The sequence below is a fragment of the Pinus tabuliformis genome, chromosome 3_1 (genome assembly GCF_031772625.1).
Source record: "Pinus tabuliformis cultivar Carrire ecotype Pingquan chromosome 3_1, CPIR1, whole genome shotgun sequence".
NCBI lineage: Eukaryota > Viridiplantae > Streptophyta > Pinopsida > Pinales > Pinaceae > Pinus > Pinus tabuliformis.
The window spans coordinates 558,848,134-558,874,401 of record NC_142301.1 but is presented as its reverse complement, the minus strand read 5'-3'; the positions used below and the strand labels follow the sequence as shown (position 1 = coordinate 558,874,401).

Below are 26,268 nucleotides of genomic sequence, written 5' to 3'. Positions count from 1 at the left end.
AGATATTGTTGTCCCTTGCGGTTGTGTCAAGTTCCGTTGGCTTCAATCCCATGCTGCCTCTTGAACACCTGATACACAAATTAATGATGTTAGCATAATTCTCTTGATATATATCACCTTTACCCATAATATTTAATGTTTCTACCCATTGTTCTTTCATCCCTTTAATTAGTGTAGTTTTCAGCACATTATCAGGTAAAGGTAGAGTTACATAGGGAGACCACTGGAGGTTATATTGAAATCGTTCCACATATTCTTCTAATGTTTCACTTGGTCTTGATACAATCTGGAATATTTCATGTTTCAATTCCCTAGATCTACAATAGTCCTGATACTGTTTTAGGAAAGCAAATTTCATTTGTTCCCAATCATTTATTGTGCCTCCACCTAATCCCATAAACCATCGCAAGGCTGCTCCTTTCAATGTAGAGGGAAACAATTTTAATTTTTGGGGGTCGGTGGTATAATCATACCCTTGACATAACACATCAAACTCAAATAGGAATGCATCTGGATCCTCTCATGTTAGCCCATGAAAGGTAGGAATATTTTGGAGAGGGATGGCTTTCATAGGTGCGTTGACCACTGTGTCAATGATGGGATACTGCAGGATGGAGGTCTGAGGTGTTTGTGGGTTGTTGGCCATTTGATCATATATGTGCTAACACCCTTCTAGGATCTTTAGAGAGTTATTCCTAGGATGACTAGAAGGGGTGGGAATGAGCTTAACAACACTCCCCTGGTCTGGGATAATGAGCATTCATTGCTGAACTACTATCTGAGGGGATCTTGGCTCCTCTGTTTCCCCTACTTCTTCTTGAATGAACTTAACAACACTCCCTCTATCTGGGATGCTTGGTTGAATTATTACCTGAGGGGATCTTGGCTCCTCTATTTCCCCTGTTTCTCCTCCTCCTTCGCGAAGATTACTAGAATTCCCTTCTTGTAAAGAAATTGGGCGAGACTTTTCAATTTCTTGAAAACTCTGCTCAATCTCTTCTGTTTTGCTGTGGACCTTAGCGAAGGCTACATATGGTGAGCTTGCGGCCTGAAGGGAGCCAGTAGGTTGTCTGGAAGAAACCTTTCTAGGACCTACTGATGGCTGAGATTTGGCTTTCTTTATGATGTCGTCTATGAAATTTGATCATCCAAGGGTCACCGGTCCCTCAGCCTTGTCGGGTTTGGGTAGTGGAATTGGATTATTTTTAGTTTTTTTCTTCTTAGTCATACACACAATTCAAATATTTACCTCTACCCTAAGTTCTTAACAATTCTGCTGGAAAGCGGGTGGGGGAGTAGGCATTTTACGTGCTCCGTATGCAGGTTCTTACCTTTTTTTTTAATACCCAATTCTCTCCCAACAGACAAACAGCAAATACCTATTTCAGATTTCAATAATTGTGTTGAAAAGTGGGCAAGGGAGCAAGCACTTTACTTGCTCGTTACGTAGGTTCTTACCTTCCATTTTCAAAACCCAATTCTTCTTTAACAACAATCATCAGATGTACACTACTCCTGAAAAATGGCTACACTCTCCCTAGCAATGGCACCAAAATTTTGAGTGATAAAAGGTTCCTTTTTAACTCCTAATTATCTTCACATTAATTATCAATCCAGGCAAGTCTTTCTGTTTGAAGAGTGTACACAGTATGTGGCAGCTATTTAACTTAGAAAGTAGTGCTTCTAAATTGTAGTATAGTTCTTTCAAATACAAGAGTAAATGGATGCAGCAAGTAAATTCTAATTGAAACTAAAAGAAAACTCAATCCTCTAATGAAACTAAATTAGACACTCATCAAAGTACCAGCAATCATTAGTCGATAATACAGTAGTAATAACTCATTCCACTTTTAACTGATTTATTCTCAATCAACCCAATTCTTAATATAAGCAACAAATGATAGTGCTTCTTAATATAAGCAGCAAATGATCTCAATCTGATAGCTTTGACAGCAGTGGTCAATGCTCTTTACAGTAGATGATCTCAAAACAAAATACTTAACTAAATCACTAGATCTGAAATAACAATAAACTGTATCAATAATATTACTGCAAAATATATGAACAAAACAATTCCATTGAGATTGGAAAACAGGAAATAGCAAAGTGATACAATTGCAGAAAGTAGAAATTCAATCAAACCATCACACTACAAGAATCATAAGTGCATGATATAGGAACAGCAAGTGAATCCACCAGGGCCGGGCCATTAGCCTCCAGTGAACACCGTTGGATTACTTTAGGATATGCACAGGAACAACAACCGCTTTATATATTAATCATTGTATAAGAATTATAGTAAGTTCGTGCTCTGCTCTGCTCAACAGCAAGAGTCAGTGATAAATGTTACAATTTCTCAATAGTAATTATCCTCCCCTCTACTTACAATTGTTGCCTTTTTATAATGGGAAAGAGGTAAAAAGATAAATAGTAAAAGCGATCCCTCAGGATCTCTCGATCCTGAGGGATTCACACAATTTTCTAAGTTCAGACATTTTTCCCTCCTTGCGCTGATCCTATTGATTTGCTTTTGGACGTATCTGTAACCGCCGTGTCCTTCCTTATCTTGCTTCTTTCTCGTTGTTCCTTGGTTAGGGAACAACAGTTGTCTCTTTTCGTATTTTTCCTGCATAAAGAAGGATACGATCAGCTAAATTGTAATTACAGATGATTTCCTCATTCTTACCATAATCCTTTGATATATTAACATTTTAGGATATAAAAGGGATATAACTAAAGGAAAAGGATGATGAAATAAATAACATATGCATACCTTTTGCATGACTCAACACCAGTGCATCTGAAACTTTCCAGGAAACTTAGCCAACTTACTATCATATAATAAAACCAAGTCAGTTACCTTGAATGTGCACAACTTAATGTGGTGATCATTCCAAGCCTTTTCACGTTACTTCTAGACTTGCTGATGGAATCTGGCCAAGAATCTATCTTCTTTGAGCTCTTCTAGCTGCACGAGCTGCTCTTCCAAGGCTTCACGGTCCACCATTCCTGTGAAAGCCTATATGCATAGACTAGGCACGATATATTCCATGGCTATCACAGCTTCTACCAGATAGACCAACCGAAAAGATGTCTGACCTGTTAGCTTCTTGAAAGTAGTCCTATAGGCCCACAACACTGCTAGCATGTGCACATTCCAATTATTCCGCTGCGCGTTGCAAATTTTTGTCAGTGCATTCTCCAAGATTTTGTTGAAGGTCTCAGCTGTTCCATCATCTTAAGGATGATATGGCACACTCTTCTAATGATACACCTAGAATGATTATGTCAGTGCGCTGATAGTTTTATTAAGGAAGTGTGTACCATGATCACTCATAAATATTTTTGGGTAGCGAAACCTGGTTAGCCCATATTCAAACAATAACTTTGCTACCATGGCCCCTATACAATCCTTCACCGGTTGTGCCTTCGCCCCTCTGGTCAGATATTCTATCACAATGATGATATAACGTGCACTTGTTTTGTTTCCTAGACACTGAATCGGTCCTATAAATTAGATTGCCCATTTATCAAATGGCTACAATGACACCTGCAGATACCGCGGCAACACATCCCTCTGCGATGGTCTGCCAGTTCTGTGACATGCATCGCATGCCTTACAATATGCTTTAGTATCCTTATGTAATGTAGGCCACCACAACCCTGTGTGCAAGATCTTCTACATTGTCATTTTTCCTGCATAATTCCCTCTCGCGGCTCTGCCATGAGCTTGAGCAAGGATGCTATTTTGTTAGAAATCAGGCACATACTATTGGAGTACCTCATTCGATCCCTTCTTATATAAATGTCCTGCAATTACTGAGAAATATATCACACGCACTACCAACTCTTTCTTTTGTAGGTTGGTGTATCCTTCTAGAGCCATCTTAGTACTCAAGAAGTGGATAATGTCCACAAAATGGTTATTTTCTACATGCACCATGAAGAGATGCATGTGGCGTAGCCCTTCCTCCAGATTAGTAGGTTCTTGCCCTATCTCAATATGCGACAAATGGTCAGGCCCTACATTGAACCTTCTTGGCTCCAAAATTACCTCGACGTCATATTCATGAAATAACAATAGGCATCTGCATATTCCCCCCCCCCCAACACAGGCTTATTGACTAGATACTTCAATGTAGAATAGTCTGTGTACATCATGAACTGTCCACGAAACAGATAGTGTCTGAACTTTTGGAGCATGTACAACATAGAAAATGATTTGCGCTCTGTTGTTGAGTAATTCTTCTCCACCTTTAATATTTTTCTTCTCACAAATGCAATAGTATGATCCATCTCCCCTTCACCAGCCTGTGTCAACACTTCTCCTAATGCAATACACAAGGCATCAAAGCGCACATGGAATTCCTTCTTCCAATCTGGGAAGACCAACATCGACATGGTGACCATCTTTTCTTTCAATGCATCCAGACTGCACTGACATTCTTCATCCCAATAGATTGTAGCATCCTTTTTTAATAGCCTCTCCATAGGCGCGGTAATCTAAGCATAAGAATTTATGAACTTTTGATAGAATCCAGTATGGCCCAGCGTTGCATGTAGCTATTTGACACTCTTTGGAGCCTCCAAATTGACTATTACCACAATCTTAGCAGGGTCCACCATTAGTCCTTGCTTGCACACCACATGACGGAGCAAAATTCCAAAGGGGACACAGAATAAGCACTTCTTCAGGTTCAACGTAATTTGATACCTTCGACACATATCCAAAATTAAGCGTAGACTAACTATATGGTGCTTTACTAACTGAAACACTGTCTAGTCATCAAAATATACCTCCAAGAATTTGTGAATAAATTCTTTGAACGCCGCGATGACTACATAAGAGAATATATCCGGTGCATTCTTAAGTCCAAATGACATCAACGTATACTGGAAACAATCCCATTCTATCACGAAGTTTGTTTTACTCCTATCTTATGGAACGATCTTAATATGATGGTACCAAGAGAACCCATTAGTGAATGAGTAGCCCTCCTACCCTCCAACATTATCTAGTACCTCATTCGTAAACGATGTTAGAAAGGGATCAAGGACATAGGGATTGTTAAGCTTCCTAAGATCTACAAAAATTTGTATCTCTCCCTTCTGTTTCTTTTCTTGGACTACCATTGGGCTCACCCAATCATATTCCTCCACTAGTTTGATAATGCCTTCCTCAAGCATTTTGTCCAATTCCAAGTAGACATTTTCTTTGTATTTGGGATTAAGGCAATATGGACTCCACTTAATCGGCTTCACGTTTGGCTTCAAGTTAATTTTAATCACACCCAAGTCTCCTATGATAACTTTGATGTCAGAAAATTTTATAGGAAACAAATCTTGATACTCACGAAGCAACTGAACAACTTTTTCTACCATGGAATCATCCCAACAATTCCCAATCTTTGCAAATTTTGGCTCTGCTTAAATGCCAATGTTTACTTGCCTAGCTTTCAACGACACGGTGATGTCCAGGTTCTCTATCTTCAGAACTTCAACCTCATGGTGGCCTTCTTCTTCTAGGATATTAATATTCCTTGGATATTCATCCTCAATCTAGTTGATCTAATTCCAAAGAATCCTACGAAATTATGAAGATCACTGATTTAACCTCCTACAGAGCTTCATCAATGCTTTTGAACCTGTTGGATACCTATACCAATAGGTTTCATATTTCATGATTGGCAAGAGAAAGTCCAAATATGCTCTGCTTTGAGTTCACAAAGATCCCATATTTCCTAAAGAGCAAGGAGGTGTGTAAAGTGTTTCAAACGTTGATGACCCTATTACAAATTTTGATGGATGATCCAACAGTTTAACCTGGATCATGCCATATTTCAATTTTGTGTTATAGAATAGAGAAAGAAGTCTGTCCAAACAGCCTAATCTTGGCAGACAACTAGTTTAGGTAGAGAAGAAAAGGATCCCAACAGTTTAATCTGGGACCTTGGAAGAGATAAGGGTAGAAATAGATAGAGAAAAGAATAAAGAAAAAGCCAAAGAAAAGAAAAGGCAAGTAAGGGTTTGCAAGTCCAAGTGCACCCTCCAAGGAGAAACAAAAAATGCTAGGTAAGCAGCTGGGTAGGTAGTTGGGGTTGCAGAAAGTGAGTCCTATCATTGCAAGAATGGTGATGATGGGCAGCAAAGTAAAAGACTACAACAGGAGCATGACTAACCTCCCTCTCCCCCTTCATTTCATCACTAACATTCCCTCTCTTTTTAGCTGAGATTTATGGAGAAAGATCATGGTTTTTAGGTGGTTCTGGTTCATTCAGAAGCCACATTTCTTGTCTAAAATCTTTTCATTTTGATCTACTCTCAAAACTAAATCACTTTCATATAAACTCAGTGAGATCCCCTTCATTTGCTCCCTTCATTCATATTAACACTAATTCTATTGTATAAATCCTCATATCGCCTCTTCCCCTAATATTACTAACACCAAGGTGTATAAATCCCAAACTCTTATAAATACCCACCCCCTTGGCATTATAGCCAATAAAGTTACAAGTCAGGGATCAAATGACATCAGGTCATGTTGATAAACCTATGCCAAATACCCCTTTTCCTCATAAGCCAGTTCCTCTATCTCTACCCCCCTTTTGCACATAAAACCTTTAAAAAAAAAAAGGCCCTAAACCCCACCTTACCCGCTTCAAAGAGCCAAAAGAGCATAAAACCCACTTTCCGCCTGTTAGCCAAGGTTGGCGCATATAATTGTTTTTATCAAAATACATTAGAAAAGCGCTCAAAAGCAGGTTTATTTGCCTCCACCCTCATCCGTATATTCCACACATGTCACCTCCCCGACGACCATTAGATCAAAGGCCTACAGATCCGACGGCCCTGATCGCGTTGGACCCCTTCCGACGTCTGACCGATACTTGTACTAACCTCCCGTCACATCTGCCTCACGTCCGCCGTCCGATCAAAATCCGTAGATCTAACGATCATCATGACGTCGGAGCCCATCCGATGACCGATAGATATCTCCCGACGTCTGTATCTGGAGGACGTCATTCCACTGCGACGTGTCCTCACCACCATACGTCGGAGGTACTACTGACCGATACCGCCCCGTACAGGAGGCGGTGCGATATGAAACCACTGTTGGTTTCCGGATTTCCTTATCCCGCCCGCCCACGTCATCACCGCATCAGCAACGCGTCAGCGCCCCGTCACCCAGGTACGCTGCCCCGTCGACCTCCCTGTCCCTGCCATTGGTCCACCTGTCCTGCCATGTCACCGCCACCGTGTACCAACCAGACAGCGCCACGTCACCCGATGACGTCAGTATGACGTCACCCGATGACGTCAGTATGACGTCATCCGACCTTGACCCCACCCAATGACGTCATGCTGACGTCAGCACATATTCGCGCCAAAAGCGTAAAAAGGTCTATTTCACCCAAAATTTCGCGTTTTTGGTCATTTTGTGTGTTCATCGTTATTCTGCTCTGCATGCAAACAACGTCCAAATTGTCTACCAACCTGCTAAACTGACCAGAAGACCTCCAGCGCACCAGTTCAACCTGCGGTCACGACCTCTGCGCGTTGTTTTACCAGGTATTCCTCATCATTCATCCTCTGTGCGCCTGCAATTATCTATTTAACGCCTTAGAAAGCTTAAAGAAAGCCGAAAATCAGAAATTCACCACTGAATTCCTCAGCAAAGCATTGAAGTTCCAATTATCACTTCGAAAAACACCAGCCGAGCCTTTTCCCAGTGGCATTCTTCTAAGAAACCAGGCCCTGTCTGCGCAATCGTGGCAGGCGCATTTGAAACCAATTTTTAACATTGAAAGGTGCCAAAAAAAAAGCTAAGCTTCGCTCTTAATTACCATAAAGCAGCATTTCAACTGCTGCACACCCTGCATTTACCTCCCACTTGCATTTCCATCCCTCTACAAAGAAGCTTTGCTGTTGTTACTCTGCATAGTAACACAGCCCCTGAGTAAGAGTAAAATTTGCAAAGGAAAATCATGGACCCCCCTGTAGCTCCCATAGCCCTCAATGTGGCTCCCCTGAATGTTCCTAATAGAACATTTGACACCAGAGCATTGGCAGACCTGGACTACAAGATAGCAGAGGAAATGATGAGCAGAAGCAGGTTCCATCTGCAAATATTAAACGAGATAAAGATCAAACATGAGAGGGGGACAGACATCCTGGGAATTTGGGAGTCATTCCTCCCAATATTCAAACTTCCTCAGGTTAATCAATTCCCTGAGCTTGTGCACATAGTTGCTGAACACTATGATGCATCCCAGAGAGCAGTGCTAGATGCTGAAGGTTCAATCCTGTTCCTCATTACCCCTGAAGCCATCAGGGAGATGTTGCAATTCCAGACAGAGCATAAGTTGGTCCCTCTGTCACTAGCTGATTTAATAGTACAGGGAGCCAGAACCACAGAGGCCCAAATCACTAAGGTCAACCAGCTCTTCATCAAGGCTGACACTTTGCAGATTCCTCCCATCAACTGCGTTTACCTCAATCAATTGGGCCAAGACCTGGTTGACATGATCAGTCCCATCCTGGGATATGATTCAATAGAACATATTGATGAAACAGTTATACAAATGATGCTTATGTTCTCCCCAGGAAGGAAACCAATCCACTATGATTATGCAACATACATATCAGACAAAATGCATGAACAGTTGATGAATTTGCCAAGAGAAAGAGTGTTTAGGTACACCTCCTACCTATATCATCTGCTCATATACTTCCAGCATGATAAATTCTCCTTCCCAAAGAAGAGAGTAGATGCACAGGGCAATCTGAGATCAGTAGTATATTGGACATCTGTTTTCCACGTATCATGCTACTCTCCATATACCTACTGTGAGTTTATTGATCTCTTCATCCATCCAGCCTTGACTCTACTGATTGGTTCACCTCCTCCTAGACTGACAGAGGACATGAAAAGGTGCCTACATTTGTCAAAAGTATACAGTATTGGGGACTGGTATCTTTACCAACACCACACCGTTATCAGAATATATGGGTGTGAGTTACCCCCATTTAGACTACCCAAATTTGTGCCCATGAGGCTATTTGCCTTAGAATACTTCAGGCAGTTTGGCTATGTGGATATGTTCCACTTCTCAGGCAGAGGCAAGAAAGCACAGCTGAAAATCAAGAGCGAACTTGGCCATTTAGTCTACAATGAAAGGGATGAAGGGTGGAAGGAGGCAGATAGAATACTGGTGGGACTTGGTTTGAAGTACAGTTTTATATGGAAACCCTATGACCCCAACAACTTCATCACAATGAGGAGACTCAAATATAAACTGTCTGCTTACGGTCATCATAGCCTCCCCCAAATTGAAAAATATGCCAATCAAAGCAAGTGGAAAAGGGGAACTCTAGAAGAAGATATAACTCAAAAAGAGCTTGATCAAAGAGCTCTGAACAATCAAAAGAAGATGGCTGACCTTGAGTTTTATGCACAGGTCCCCTCACTGCCAAGCACACAAATTGGAGCAGCAGCCTCCTCTTCAACTACTCCACAGCAAACTACAAAAGTTGCTGGAAAAGTATCAGAAAAAGGAAAGGAAAAGGAAATGGAGGCAGAGCAAGAGCAACAGCAGGAACAGCAGCAAAATCAAAGTCAGCAAACACAAGAACAAGTAGAAGGACTACAGCAAGGGCAGCAGGAAGACATAGGACAGCAAGAGGAACAGCAGCAAGAAAAACAAGGGCAGGAGCCGCCTGCCCAGCAAAAGGAAACAGTGGATACTCCTCAGACCACTGAACAAGTCATGCCTACAAGGCAAGACTCTACATTTGATGCCTCGGTCCTCCAAACCCCTCAAAAGGAGGACACATTTCTCTTTAGGAAAAGGGAAAGAGAAACTCCCTTGACATCCTCTATCAATCAAGGAGAGAAAAGGCAAAGACTCAACGATTTTCCAGAAGAGGATATAGCCATCCGAGAAGCATTGGGCATGGGCCCACCAAGTCAAGAAATTTCAGCAAGTTCCTCCCAGCAGGAACTAGACAGGACAATGGGAGGGGAAGTCACCTCCTCCAGCCAGCAGAAAGAGGAAAGAGTGAGCATAAAGTAGCAGTTCATAGACATTAAGAGTAGGAGTGACCCAATCAAAGTTCAATTATACAATCACCTACTTAACATGGCTCCTTCCAATCAGCAGAGACTCATGTCTGCTTTTGATGTAGGTGAGGGCAAACTGACATTGAGTCATTTTATGCCTACGGAACTCAAGCCACAGTCTTCTGCTGATTATCTCAGGACCAATTTAGAGGTCCTTGCCAAAGACATACACCCCATGGACAAAATTGAGTTGCATAAACAAACAGGGGAAATGGTGTATGCTTCATTGGCCGATAAGACCTTGGACAACTACAAGTTAACAAGCAGTCTGAATGCTACGGCTTCCCAGCTGGAGCTAGAGAGAGCCTCTTCTCAGGCCAAAGACAACAGGATCAAAACCCTGGAAGAAATCATCATAGAGATTGGGCACAATCCCAATGATATTAAAGGGATACAAGAGATCTTAAAAATCAGAGATGCTGATATGGCTGCACTAAGGAAGAAGGTTAAACTTCCAGCCACTATCCATCCACAGACCGATGAAGTGGCAAAACAAAGGTATGAGCAGGATTCCACTACTCTGTTAATTTCTGTTTACAAAGAACTTCTGAAGGCACAAGAAAAATTGGGGCAATATGAGGCCACACAAGCACCTCTGAAAGGATCATCAACACAAGCGCAAGAGGGGCAAACATCTCAGCCCCCTCCACAGGTCATTAATCTTGAGGAGACTGCTCCTACTACTGCACCTCCACCTCAGCAGGTTGAACAACCAGCCACATCTACTTCAGCAGCACCCACCAGCACAGATCAGAGCTTAGACATGCAAAAGCTAAAAAGTGAAATACAAGCTTTAGAAGCACAAATGATGCAGCTGAATGAAATTAAGGAGAAGCTGGCCAAGGTGAATGAAAGGCATGACAAAACAAAAAGAGAAGTAGGAGAGAAGGCCAAAGAAATCAAAGCTCTTAAAGACAAAATCAAGGAGCTTGAGAAAGAGCTAAAGCTAGATAAAATCATAGCCGAAATCAGAGCAATGATATGGTCCAATATTGGTAAGTCCATCAATAACCAGTGGCCATACATTGAGACAATCCATGAGCAACTGGAGCTCATTCCAAAAGCACAGAGGGAAATCAGAACATCAAGGGCCTTGTTGGGGAACATGCCTGAAATTGCAACAAAAATGATCAATGTGCTCAATCATAAGACCAGTTCTCAGTTGACCATCATGGGAATCGCAAATAGAACTGATACTATCCAAATGATCAAGAGGGTTCTTACTCTTAGAAGTCTGATGCAAACCTTAGACAGAAGAACCCAGGATATGCAAACTGAGGTAAACAGGTTCTTTGAGAGGTTTCGGGTATTGGAAAGTAAAGGACTCCCTAGCTTGCTGAACAATGGAGGGAGATTATTCACCCATGAAGAATATGCCAAGAGAGTGAATGTTTTTGCCTCATCACAGGTAAATGAGAAGGCCAGCACCTCAGAGGATACAGGGCCTATCACAGGACAGATTTTCTATGGTAAGATAGAAAATCTACTTTTTATAATGAATGAAATGAATCATCTATTTGATGTAGCTCCCAACTTTTTCAAGTATACAGAAGCTGAAGAGACAATGCAGGCCATCCTCAAGCATCAGCTCCCTACACAGGAATGGTGGACAGATGCCATCCAGAGAATTTTGTAAACATTAAGCCATGCATCAATTTCTGTTTTTTCTATAAATTTTGATGGAAAGAACAGTCAGCAAAATCAGCAGGCATCATAAAGTCAAAGCTGAGCCAACTCAGCAGATGGAGTAGCCAACAAAGCAGGAAAGACAAACGCAGCTGGCAAAGCCGAGAAAATTCATTGCGCAGGCAAAAGTAAATGCGTACCTACAGGATCGATACATAGTAATGTAACCGACTCAGTGACTCCTTAAAGTCAAAACAATCATCTGACAGACATAAAGGGCATTTACTCTGCATTTAACGTTGTAATAAATCCCTGCCTACTTTCTGAACACTACTGAAGATATTTTCTCTCTCTCAGATGACTAAATGCCTGAGATATTTTGTATACTTATTTCTATATAAACCCCTGCGCATGATAGAGCAGAGGTTGTTGTAATTTCCTTTGAAGAGCTCTCGCTTGCTGTAAGATTCTCAGAGAAATAATACAAAGGGAGAATGGAATTTCCAAAGCTTGGTGTACTTTGATGCGTTGTGGTGAATGGTGAATGTTGCAGGATTCCAGACTGTTTTCATAAAACAATAAGTTTTCTCAAATCTCTGTATTACATGTTTTCGAGTCTTTTGTTCTCTTTTATTGTTCAGATGTTTTACACTTAATAGCAAAGTAGAAGAATGGTTCCAGGACTTAATCCATGATTACCCTGAACTCAAACTGAGCTATTGTCCATGTTTTCCTCAGATACAGTAACAGAAGTGTAATTCTTAGTTGCTGCACTTTGAAACTATATCTTTCGCTGTGATAGACATTCCCAGGGATTCAAGTTTGCCCCTGTGACATCTGTCTTTTCTCATAACCAGTTTGGTGGAAACATTTAAAAATGAGTGAAAATTCTTGAATGCTTTCATTGTTTGTCTTACCTGTTTCCTGTTATTAATCAAAATTTGTTCTATGAAGCATCCAAATGGCCCTGTAAGTTTCACCGGTTCATCTCAAAGTTTCTAGACACCTACAGCCACAGACTCCATTGCCCAATGATACTTGACTCTCTGAATATTACATCACAAGAGATCTGAAAGAAATTCTCCAACCAAAATATAAACAAAACCTGTGCTCAATACCTAGCCTAAAACATTATCATTACATATACAAATCATAAAGAGAGAGCCCTCTCTGATCACAGTTTGGCTAGAAACAGTGATTAAAAGACTGGTTAGTGGTTACCCCGGCCGTATTCCCTTGGGAGTCATAGGGAACAACCTGGGTGTTAACATAATTGGCGACTCCGCTGGGGACTTAAGATTTTTTCAATTACTATCTATCTTCCAAAGCTACCATCAAGCCTGAAACTAGCCAAGAGGCCTTAGGACTGTTTCTGCAAACACAGGGACAGCTTTAGGGAAGAGCTAACTAGGGAATCTTCATCCTAGCTTTGAAACATATATAGTCATTCCAGAATCCTTACCTAGTCCTTGTACATATATAACCTCCTGTATAAAGTTCTAAAAGAACACTTAGAAGCTGGCTCCCAAAAGAAACCCAAGGCACACTAGGGCAAACCCTGACCCTGATCAACCCATCATTGTTGATAATCCAAATATCATTCCAAAGAACATAAGGAGACAGCAAAAGCAGGAGAAGCCTGCTGATTCAGATATAAGTTCAGACCAACCTATCCTCATTCCAACTCCTTGCAAAGTCCTTTTCCGTTCCACACCTAATTCCCCTAGTTCATCATCAACCCCTCAGAGTCCTCCTCTTCCATCTTCACCATCTGCACATACTCTTTTAGCCAGCCCCCCGCTTATTACCCATCCTATTAACCCTGTTACACCTATAATCCCAGCTGTCCCATTTGTTCCTATTAACCCCATAAACCCTATAAACATGGCCAACAGATATGCACCTCTGCAGATACCAGCCAATGCTCCAGCTCTACCCCAAGACTACCAAACCAAAATTTCATTTTTTGACTCCCATGGCCCTTTGACAGCTGTCCAGCATGCTAAGAAGATGCAAGACCACTTTGAGACCTATGAAATAGATGATGACAGTGTTAGGATGAGAATTTTTGTTCAAAGCTTAACCGGGGATGTTAGAACTTGGTTTAGATCCCTGAATGCAAATTCCATTGCAACCCCTGAGGTCCTGTACCAAGAGTTTACCAACAGATGGGAGAAAAAGAAAGATCCACTACACATACTCGGTGAATACAACACTATTAAAAGAGGTCCCCAAGAAACGGTTCTGGAATATTGTGCTAGGTTTAACAATGTATATAACGCTATCCCCCAGAATTTAAGGCCCCCTCCTGATTTGGCCCTGTATAACTTCCCTGATGGTTTTGATTCTGATATGGCCTATCAGTTGAAAGAAAGAGATCCTCCAACCCTTGCAGAAGCCCAAAGAGTTGCAGTCACTGTAGAGGCCAACCTAATTGCCAAGAGAAACAGGGCAAAGCTGGAAAAGAAGGCTGGCTTCAGAGAAGAGCCCTCGGGCCTTGATCAAAAGTTGGATGCAATACTAAACAGCATGAAGAGACTGGGTGAAAGAGTGGAATCAGTTGAAAGAAAGTCATCATGGGAGGCATCACAAAGCAATCCTCCTAGAAACCCAAATTTTAGGAGAACGCAGAACCCAAACATAGGAAAAACAAGTGCAGACCAAGATATCAGACCCCCTTTTCAAGAAAACTATGCAGAAACTTCCTCAGCCAATCAGCTCAATGAAGATCCTGAAATCAACTTAATGGGTCTGGATGGTAAAAGCCATGTTTTCTTAACACAAGAAGACCATGAGGAGGATGAAAGCAAAACATTCCAAACAAAATCAGGAGAATCCTTTGACTTTAAACAAGGGTATGACACTGCTGTCTATGAAGTCCATAAACAATACAAACTAAGGAGTAGGACTGTAAATGTAAATCAGCCTGAAAAGGTAAAGGAGAAACAACAGTCCAAAGAAACCATGGTCACTGAACCTAATGACAACACAAACGTGCCTACAAAAGAAGTAGGGGTTGAGGAGGTTACTGAACTACTGTCCCCACTAGAACAGCCCATGGCAACCCCGTCCTCTCACCCTAACCCAAACATTACCCCTCAAGACATGAGTATAAGGGGCAGATTCCAAAATCAAGATGAAATCCATCAAGAAGATTTAATGAACAAAGAAAGAACTGTTATCCGTGATTCCAAAACCCAAGCTGATAAACCTTTTGACCTAGGTACAGAGATTGGCAAGTTAAAGATAGCAATTCCTCTCTCAGAGCTAGCCAAGCATGACATATACAAGCAACAGATAAAGAAATCCCTACAGCTCACCAATAGCAAAGATGATGTAAATGTGCTAGATGACACTCCAGAATTACTGTTTGGCCCAGAGGTAGATGGAAAAACAGTAGTCACAGGGGTTTTACCTTTTTATGTCAGCCTGCATGTACATGATAAAATACTGCACAATGCAATGTTTGACTCAGGTGCCTCTCACAACCTTATGCCAAAAGCTGTCATGGAAAGATTAAACTTGGATATAACAAGACCATACAAAGACCTGTTTTCCTTTGATTCTAGTCAAGTCAAATGTTTGGGCCTAATAAAAGATTTATGTGTGTCCCTGGTTCAATTTCCCAACAAAACCATACTAATGGATGTGGTAGTTGCTGATATCCCACCCAAATACGGGATGCTCTTATCAAGATCATGGGGAGCCAAGCTCCAAGGCTCCCTGCAATTAGATATGTCATATGCAACCATCTCTGTCTTTGGGCAACCAAAAAGACTTTATAGGGAAACACTCATGAAGTATATGGTCAGCAGTGAAGAAAAGCCTCAAAATTTTCCAATATATGCTGTCCATTCGGACATAGACTCCTTCATCCTCTTCAATGACAGCGCAAGCCTCTCAAACAATGACATTAAGACCGAAACACTCATACAAGAACAAAACATTGATCAAACAAGTAGCACCTGCCGAACTTCAATTAGCCCAACAATACACATTAACCCTCCTCTAGTTGTCAAAAACTGTCAAACAAGTGATGAAATTATCCCAGAAAACAAATGGGAAAAGAAACCCCAACTCATGCTCACATTGCCATCCCATGAACAGAATGTTAAATCTCCTATTCAGCAAGATATTCTGTGGGTTCTAGAGTTTGATGGCTCAGTCAACAAGTTAGGGGCAGGGGCTGGAGTATGGATACATAATAAAGAGAAAGATTATGCAGAAGGTAGGGCTTACAGATTGAAGTTTAGATGCACTAACAACATGGCAGAATATGAAGCTCTGCTGTTGGGCCTAAAGCTAGCAAAATCACTACAGGCTCCTAAACTCTCCATCATGGGAGACTCTGATCTAGTAATTCAACAAGTGAAAGGAAATTTTGTTACCAATGACAAAAGATTGAGGTCCTATAGGTCTGCTGTAATTGAAATATTAGAGACCTTCTCCGAGTTTGTTATCACAAAAATTCCAAGGGGCCACAATCTCCGTGCACACAGCTTGGCAACATTTGCCAGCACCTTCAAATTCCCATTGGAACCCAACAATTGTTTCACGGCAGAGGTCAAATATAGGCCTTCTATTCCAAACAATGTCAAAGAGTGGCAAGTATTTGAGAATGACATGCAAATAAACAACTTTTTAACCTTGCAACAAGAGTTCACAGGATTAAATATTGACCTTGCGACAGCAAGTCAATCACAAATGCTTGAGACAGCAAGTCAATCACAAATGCTTGAGACAGCAAGTTAATCACAAATATTTGATGGAGCAAGTCCATCACAATTACAGTTTCAACAGTCTGCCCACCCAATGTCACCTAGAACAGCCAAACAATTACTCAGTCCAACCATTTTCAACAAAGAAAACATTCAGCAAATTAACCAAATTGACTGTGAAGAGATGAGTAGCATTGAGGCTGAAATCATACAACTCAAAGACAATTTCCTTCCTGTGGGCCTTACCCCACTAGAGGATATTTTTGACTCGAATGACATCCCTAGAAAGCCAAAGATGCAGCCATTGGATGCAAGAGTTGAAGAATGCAACATTGGTACTGTTGACAAGCCTAAAATAATAAAGCTATCTGCCTCTTTGCCCCCTGATCAAAAGCCCAAATACATTGATCTCTTTAAAGAATTTCAAGATGTTTTTGCTTGGGGTTATGAGGACTTGAAGTCTTATGATACCTCTGTCATCCAGCATACCATTCCCCTCAAGCCTAATCAAAAACCATTCAAACAGAAACTGAGAAGAATCAATCCTGTGCTCCTTCCTTCCATTGAAAAAGAGTTGCATAAAATGTTCAAAGCTGGTATCATAGCACCAATTAGGTTCTCTGAATGGATTTCAAATTTGGTCCCTACAAGAAAGAAAACTGGTGAGATTAGACTTTGTGTAGACTTAAGAAATTTAAATCAAGTGTCACTCAAAGACAACTACCCCTTACCCAAAATGGATCACATTCTTCAAAGAGTAGTAGGGGCTTCAAGGATATCATTGCTTGATGGATTCTCAGGCTTCAATCAAATCCTAGTACACCCTGATGATCAAGACAAAACTGCATTTACAACCCCATGGGGAACTTTCAAGTATGTGAAAATGCCATTTGGATTGAAAAATGCAGGGGCAACATTTCAAAGAGCAATGGACATTGCTTTTGCAAAAGAGATTCATGACTTCTTGGTCATTTACTTAGATGATCTTACACCCTTTTCAAAATCTGACCAAGAACACTTGAAACATTTGAGACAGATTTTCATAACATGCATGAAATATGGTATTTCCTTAAACCCCAAGAAGTCATTATTTGGCTTGGAAGAAGGGAAACTTCTAGGGCATATTATTTCAAAAAATGGCATAAGAATTGATCCAGATAGGATACAAGCTATCCTACAAATGCCTCACCCAAGGAATGTCAAGGAATTGCAAGGATTCTTAGGGAAAATCAATTTTTTAAGGAGGTTTATCCCAAATTTAGCAGAGTTAATCAGATTACTAAACAATATGCTAAAGAAAGATTCAAAGGTCAAATGGACTGTTGAAGCAAAACAAGCCTTTGAAAGTATAAAGTTGGCCTTGACTCAAACCCCAGTGTTAACCAATCCGCAGTTTGACAGAGACTTCATCATTTTCTCCTTTGCCTCCCAACATACTATTGCTGCTGTTTTATTACAGAAAGATGACCAAGGGAATGAGAAACCTATTGCCTTTTTCAGCAGAGCTCTTAGAGATGCTCCTCTAAAGTACCAAATAATGGAAAAACAAGCCTATGCCTTGATCAAAGCTATTAAAGACTTTAGGATTTACATTCTCTACTCCCATGTTGTGGCTTATGTACCAAGTCCTATTGTCAAAGACATTCTCACCCAAGAAAACTTAGAGGGTAGGAGAGGAAAATGGATTGCCAATATACTAGAATTTGACATTGAAATAAAGCCTACAAAGCTGATAAAAGGGCAAGGTTTGGCCAAATTAATGACAGAAGCAAATTTCCAAGCCTTAGATATCAACCAACTGGACAGTGAAACAGAGCTGGCGACTCCAAAGATCAATGTAGCCTTTGAACAATCTCCTTGGTACTCTGATATCTGTTATGTGTTACAAAACCTGTGTGCTCCCTCAGGACTGTCCAGAACTAAGTGTAGATTCCTAAAAATGAAAACAGCTAGATTTTGTGTGATGGATGGAAATCTACTTTGGAAAAACCATGAAGGTATATTGCTGCACTGTCTAATAGAGAATGAAACTAACCATATCATGCAAGAATTCCATGCTGGAGACTGTGGTGGACATTTGTACTGGAAGTCCACCGTGGACAAGATATTGAGGGCTGGTTATTACTGGCCTACTATGTTCTCTGATGTGAAGAAATTCACAGCCTCATGCCACAAATGCCAACTGTTTGAAGGCAAAAGACAGCTGCTGCCACTTCCTTTGAAGCCCATTGCAACAGAGAGACCTTTTCAACAATGGGGCTTGGATTTCATTGGGGAAATTCATCCCTCATCTTCAGGGCAACACAGATGGATTCTAACAGCAACAGACTACTTCACCAAGTGGATTGAAGCTGCCCCATGCAGACAAGCAAATGATTCAGTAATCATTCAATTTTTGGAAAACAATATACTGGCTAGATTTGGCTGCCCAGACAAGATAATAACAGACAATGCTGCTGCCTTCAGATCCAAGAAGATGGTGAACTTCTGCCATAAATTTCACATTACTTTGGGCCATTCTACAGCTTACTATCCTCAAGGAAATGGCCTTGCTGAATCATCAAACAAAAGTTTGATAAATATCATAAAGAAAGTGCTAGAAGAGAACAAAAAGAACTGGCACAAGAAACTAGTAAACGCTTTATGGGCAGACAGACTAACAACTAAAAGATCAATTGGGACCAGCCCATATGAGTTAGTCTATGGATTAGAGGCCAGATTTCCTTCATCACTAGGAGTGCCGGTTATGAAACTTCTACAAGAAAGCCAAGCAGAGCCAAATGACATGCAAAGAAGGATTAACCAGATAATTTGTTTACAGCAGACCAGAGAACAAGTTTTCAGCAGAGTGCAGATACTACAAGAGAAACTGAAAAAGGCCTTTGATAGAAGAACCAAAGCAGAAGATTTCAATGTAGGGGACAAAGTTCTAAAGTGGGATGCAAGAAGAGAAGAGAAAGGGAAGCATGGAAAGTTTGATTCTTTATGGATAGGACCATTTGCTGTCCAAGCAGTGCAAGGTAATAACACCTACTTCCTCAAAAGTTTGACCGAAACTGACTTGGATGAAGGTCCTGTCAATGGCAGGATGCTGAAGCACTACTTTGATTATTCCCCATGAGTGGAACCTAAAGATTCATTGTATATATACAGATGTACATATTATCTTCTGTTTTAGATTGTAAAGAGCAGTTTTCCCAAGTAATTCACCAAGCAGCAAGAGGCTGATAGAATCAGAGGCCTTCCAAGAAAGAAGCACACCATTTTGACACATTGAGGCAGCTAGTTTCAAAGATTGGTATGGGCAGCTAAGGAGCAAGGCAATCTGACCTGCTGTTCTTGGTCTTTCAAAAGAAAAACCATCCCCATGTGGAGCCACTGTTGGATACCTATACCAATAGGTTTCATATTTCATGATTGGCAAGAGAAAGTCCAAATATGCTCTGCTTTGAGTTCACAAAGATCCCATATTTCCTAAAGAGCAAGGAGGTGTGTAAAGTGTTTCAAACGTTGATGACCCTATTACAAATTTTGATGGATGATCCAACAGTTTAACCTGGATCATGCCATATTTCAATTTTGTGTTATAGAATAGAGAAAGAAGTCTGTCCAAACAGCCTAATCTTGGCAGACAACTAGTTTAGGTAGAGAAGAAAAGGATCCCAACAGTTTAATCTGGGACCTTGGAAGAGATAAGGGTAGAAATAGATAGAGAAAAGAATAAAGAAAAAGCCAAAGAAAAGAAAAGGCAAGTAAGGGTTTGCAAGTCCAAGTGCACCCTCCAAGGAGAAACAAAAAATGCTAGGTAAGCAGCTGGGTAGGTAGTTGGGGTTGCAGAAAGTGAGTCCTATCATTGCAAGAATGGTGATGATGGGCAGCAAAGTAAAAGACTACAGCAGGAGCATGACTAACCTCCCTCTCCCCCTTCATTTCATCACTAACATTCCCTCTCTTTTTAGCTGAGATTTATGGAGAAAGATCATGGTTTTTAGGTGGTTCTGGTTCATTCAGAAGCCACATTTCTTGTCTAAAATCTTTTCATTTTGATCTACTCTCAAAACTAAATCACTTTCATATAAACTCAGTGAGATCCCCTTCATTTGCTCCCTTCATTCATATTAACACTAATTCTATTGTATAAATCCTCATATCGCCTCTTCCCCTAATATTACTAACACCAAGGTGTATAAATCCCAAACTCTTATAAATACCCACCCCCTTGGCATTATAGCCAATAAAGTTACAAGTCAGGGATCAAATGACATCAGGTCATGTTGATAAACCTATGCCAAATACCCCTTTTCCTCATAAGCCAGTTCCTCTATCTCTACCCCCTTTTGCACATAAAACCTTTAAAAAAAAGGCCCTAAACCCCACCTTACCCGCTTCAAAGAGCCAAAAGAGCATAAAACCCACTTTCCGCCTGTTAGCCAAGGTTGGCGCATATAATTGTTTTTATCAAAATACATTAGAAAAGCGCTCAAAAGCAGGTTTATTTGCCTCCGCCCTCATCCGTATATTCCACACATGTCACCTCCCCGACGACCATTAGATCAAAGGCCTACAGATCCGACGGCCCTGATCGCGTTGGACCCCTTCCGACGTCTGACCGATACCTGTACTAACCTCCCGTCACATCTGCCTCGCGTCCGCCGTCCGATCAAAATCCGTAGATCTAACGATCATCGTGACGTCGGAGCCCATCCGATGACCGATAGATATCTCCCGACGTCCGTATCTGGAGGACGTCATTCCACTGCGACGTGTCCTCACCACCATACGTCGGAGGTACTACTGACCGATACCGCCCCGTACAGGAGGCGGTGCGATATGAAACCACTGCTGGTTTCCGGATTTCCTTATCCCCCCGCCCACGTCATCACCGCATCAGCAACGCGTCAGCGCCCCGTCACCCAGGTACGCTGCCCCGTCGACCTCCCTGTCCCTGCCATTGGTCCACCTGTCCTGCCATGTCACCGCCACCGTGTACCAACCAGACAGCGCCACGTCACCCGATGACGTCAGTATGACGTCATCCGACCTTGACCCCACCCAATGACATCATGCTGACGTCAGCACATATTCGCGCCAAAAGCGTAAAAAGGTCTATTTCACCCAAAATTTCGCGTTTTTTGGTCATTTTGTGTGTTCATCGTTATTCTGCTCTGCATGCAAACAACGTCCAAATTGTCTACCAACCTGCTAAACTGACCAGAAGACCTCCAGCGCACCAGTTCAACCTGCGGTCACGACCTCTGCGCGTTGTTTTACCAGGTATTCCTCATCATTCATCCTCTGTGCGCCTGCAATTATCTATTTAACGCCTTAGAAAGCTTAAAGAAAGCCGAAAATCAGAAATTCACCACTGAATTCCTCAGCAAAGCCTTGAAGTTCCAATTATCACTTCGAAAAACACCAGCCGAGCCTTTTCCCAGTGGCATTCTGCTAAGAAACCAGGCCCTGTCTGCGCAATCGTGGCAGGCGCATTTGAAACCAATTTTTAACATTGAAAGGTGCCAAAAAAAAAGCTAAGCTTCGCTCTTAATTACCATAAAGCAGCATTTCAACTGCTGCACACCCTGCATTTACCTCCCACTTGCATTTCCATCCCTCTACAAAGAAGCTTTGCTGTTGTTACTCTACATAGTAACACAGCCCCTGAGTAAGAGTAAAATTTGCAAAGGAAAATCATGGACCCCCCTGTAGCTCCCATAGCCCTCAATGTGGCTCCCCTGAATGTTCCTAATAGAACATTTGACACCAGAGCATTGGCAGACCTGGACTACAAGATAGCAGAGGAAATGATGAGCAGAAGCAGGTTCCATCTGCAAATATTAAACGAGATAAAGATCAAACATGAGAGGGGGACAGACATCCTGGGAATTTGGGAGTCATTCCTCCCAATATTCAAACTTCCTCAGGTTAATCAATTCCCTGAGCTTGTGCACATAGTTGCTGAACACTATGATGCATCCCAGAGAGCAGTGCTAGATGCTGAAGGTTCAATCCTGTTCCTCATTACCCCTGAAGCCATCAGGGAGATGTTGCAATTCCAGACAGAGCATAAGTTGGTCCCTCTGTCACTAGCTGATTTAATAGTACAGGGAGCCAGAACCACAGAGGCCCAAATCACTAAGGTCAACCAGCTCTTCATCAAGGCTGACACTTTGCAGATTCCTCCCATCAACTGCGTTTACCTCAATCAATTGGGCCAAGACCTGGTTGACATGATCAGTCCCATCCTGGGATATGATTCAATAGAACATATTGATGAAACAGTTATACAAATGATGCTTATGTTCTCCCCAGGAAGGAAACCAATCCACTATGATTATGCAACATACATATCAGACAAAATGCATGAACAGTTGATGAATTTGCCAAGAGAAAGAGTGTTTAGGTACACCTCCTACCTATATCATCTGCTCATATACTTCCAGCATGATAAATTCTCCTTCCCAAAGAAGAGAGTAGATGCACAGGGCAATCTGAGATCAGTAGTATATTGGACATCTGTTTTCCACGTATCATGCTACTCTCCATATACCTACTGTGAGTTTATTGATCTCTTCATCCATCCAGCCTTGACTCTACTGATTGGTTCACCTCCTCCTAGACTGACAGAGGACATGAAAAGGTGCCTACATTTGTCAAAAGTATACAGTATTGGGGACTGGTATCTTTACCAACACCACACCGTTATCAGAATATATGGGTGTGAGTTACCCCCATTTAGACTACCCAAATTTGTGCCCATGAGGCTATTTGCCTTAGAATACTTCAGGCAGTTTGGCTATGTGGATATGTTCCACTTCTCAGGCAGAGGCAAGAAAGTACAGCTGAAAATCAAGAGCCAACTTGGCCATTTAGTCTACAATGAAAGGGATGAAGGGTGGAAGGAGGCAGATAGAATACTGGTGGGACTTGGTTTGAAGTACAGTTTTATATGGAAACCCTATGACCCCAACAACTTCATCACAATGAGGAGACTCAAATATAAGCTGTCTGCTTACGGTCATCATAGCCTCCCCCAAATTGAAAAATATGCCAATCAAAGCAAGTGGAAAAGGGGAACTCTAGAAGAAGATATAACTCAAAAAGAGCTTGATCAAAGAGCTCTGAACAATCAAAAGAAGATGGCTGACCTTGAGTTTTATGCACAGGTCCCCTCACTGCCAAGCACACAAATTGGAGCAGCAGCCTCCTCTTCAACTACTCCACAGCAAACTACAAAAGTTGCTGGAAAAGTATCAGAAAAAGGAAAGGAAAAGGAAATGGAGGCAGAGCAAGAGCAACAGCAGGAACAGCAGCAAAATCAAAGTCAGCAAACACAAGAACAAGTAGAAGGACTACAGCAAGGGCAGCAGGAAGACATAGGACAGCAAGAGGAACAACAGCAAGAAAAACAAGGGCAGGAGCCGCCTGCCCAGCAAAAGGAAACAGTGGATACTCCTCAGACCACTGAACAAGTCATGCCTACAAGGCAAGACTCTACATTTGATGCCTCGGTCCTCCAAACCCCTCAAAAGGAGGACACATTTCTCTTTAGGAAAAGGGAAAGAGAAACTCCCTTGACATCCTCTATCAATCAAGGAGAGAAAAGGCAAAGACTCAACGATTTTCCAGAAGAGGATATAGCCATCCGAAAAGCATTGGGCATGGGCCCACCAAGTCAAGAAATTTCAGCAAGTTCCTCCCAGCAGGAACTAGACAGGACAATGGGAGGGGAAGTCACCTCCTCCAGCCAGCAGAAAGAGGAAAGAGTGAGCATAAAGCAGCAGTTCATAGACATTAAGAGTAGGAGTGACCCAATCAAAGTTCAATTATACAATCACCTACTTAACATGGCTCCTTCCAATCAGCAGAGACTCATGTCTGCTTTTGATGTAGGTGAGGGCAAACTGACATTGAGTCATTTTATGCCTACGGCACTCAAGCCACAGCCTTCTGCTGATTATCTCAGGACCAATTTAGAGGTCCTTGCCAAAGACATACACCCCATGGACAAAATTGAGTTGCATAAACAAACAGGGGAAATGGTGTATGCTTCATTGGCCGATAAGACCTTGGACAACTACAAGTTAACAAGCAGTCTGAATGCTACGGCTTCCCAGCTGGAGCTAGAGAGAGCCTCTTCTCAGGCCAAAGACAACAGGATCAAAACCCTGGAAGAAATCATCATAGAGATTGGGAACAATCCCAATGATATTAAAGGGATACAAGAGATCTTAAAAATCAGAGATGCTGATATGGCTGCACTAAGGAAGAAGGTTAAACTTCCAGCCACTATCCATCCACAGACCGATGAAGTGGCAAAACAAAGGTATGAGCAGGATTCCACTGCTCTGTTAATTTCTGTTTACAAAGAACTTCTGAAGGCACAAGAAAAATTGGGGCAATATGAGGCCACACAAGCACCTCTGAAAGGATCATCAACACAAGCGCAAGAGGGGCAAACATCTCAGCCCCCTCCACAGGTCATTAATCTTGAGGAGACTGCTCCTACTACTGCACCTCCACCTCAGCAGGTTGAACAACCAGCCACATCTACTTCAGCAGCACCCACCAGCACAGATCAGAGCTTAGACATGCAAAAGCTAAAAAGCGAAATACAAGCTTTAGAAGCACAAATGATGCAGCTGAATGAAATTAAGGAGCAGCTGGCCAAGGTGAATGAAAGGCATGACAAAACAAAAAGAGAAGTAGGAGAGAAGGCCAAAGAAATCAAAGCTCTTAAAGACAAAATCAAGGAGCTTGAGAAAGAGCTAAAGCTAGATAAAATCATAGCCGAAATCAGAGCAATGATATGGTCCAATATTGGTAAGTCCATCAATAACCAGTGGCCATACATTGAGACAATCCATGAGCAACTGGAGCTCATTCCAAAAGCACAGAGGGAAATCAGAACATCAAGGGCCTTGTTGGGGAACATGCCTGAAATTGCAACAAAAATGATCAATGTGCTCAATCATAAGACCAGTTCTCAGTTGACCATCATGGGAATCGCAAATAGAAATGATACTATCCAAATGATCAAGAGGGTTCTTACTCTTAGAAGTCTGATGCAAACCTTAGACAGAAGAACCCAGGATATGCAAACTGAGGTAAACAGGTTCTTTGAGAGGTTTCGGGTATTGGAAAGTAAAGGACTCCCTAGCTTGCTGAACAATGGAGGGAGATTATTCACCCATGAAGAATATGCCAAGAGAGTGAATGTTTTTGCCTCATCACAGGTAAATGAGAAGGCCAGCACCTCAGAGGATACAGGGCCTATCACAGGACAGATTTTCTATGGTAAGATAGAAAATCTACTTTTTATAATGAATGAAATGAATCATCTATTTGATGTAGCTCCCAACTTTTTCAAGTATACAGAAGCTGAAGAGACAATGCAGGCCATCCTCAAGCATCAGCTCCCTACACAGGAATGGTGGACAGATGCCATCCAGAGAATTTTGTAAACATTAAGCCATGCATCAATTTCTGTTTTTTCTATAAATTTTGATGGAAAGAACAGTCAGCAAAATCAGCAGGCATCATAAAGTCAAAGCTGAGCCAACTCAGCAGATGGAGCAGCCAACAAAGCAGGAAAGACAAACGCAGCTGGCAAAGCCGAGAAAATTCATTGCGCAGGCAAAAGTAAATGCGTACCTACAGGATCGATACATAGTAATGTAACCGACTCAGTGACTCCTTAAAGTCAAAACAATCATCTGACAGACATAAAGGGCATTTACTCTGCATTTAACGTTGTAATAACTCCCTGCCTACTTTCTGAACACTACTGAAGATATTTTCTCTCTC

The 26,268-nt window shown here is 41.7% G+C and overlaps 1 pseudogene; it reads left to right on the top strand.

The window, feature by feature from the left end:
• LOC149188220 (lysine histidine transporter-like 8) overlaps window positions 1-26,268 on the top strand; it is a 42,791-nt pseudogene that overhangs the window by 431 nt on the left and 16,092 nt on the right.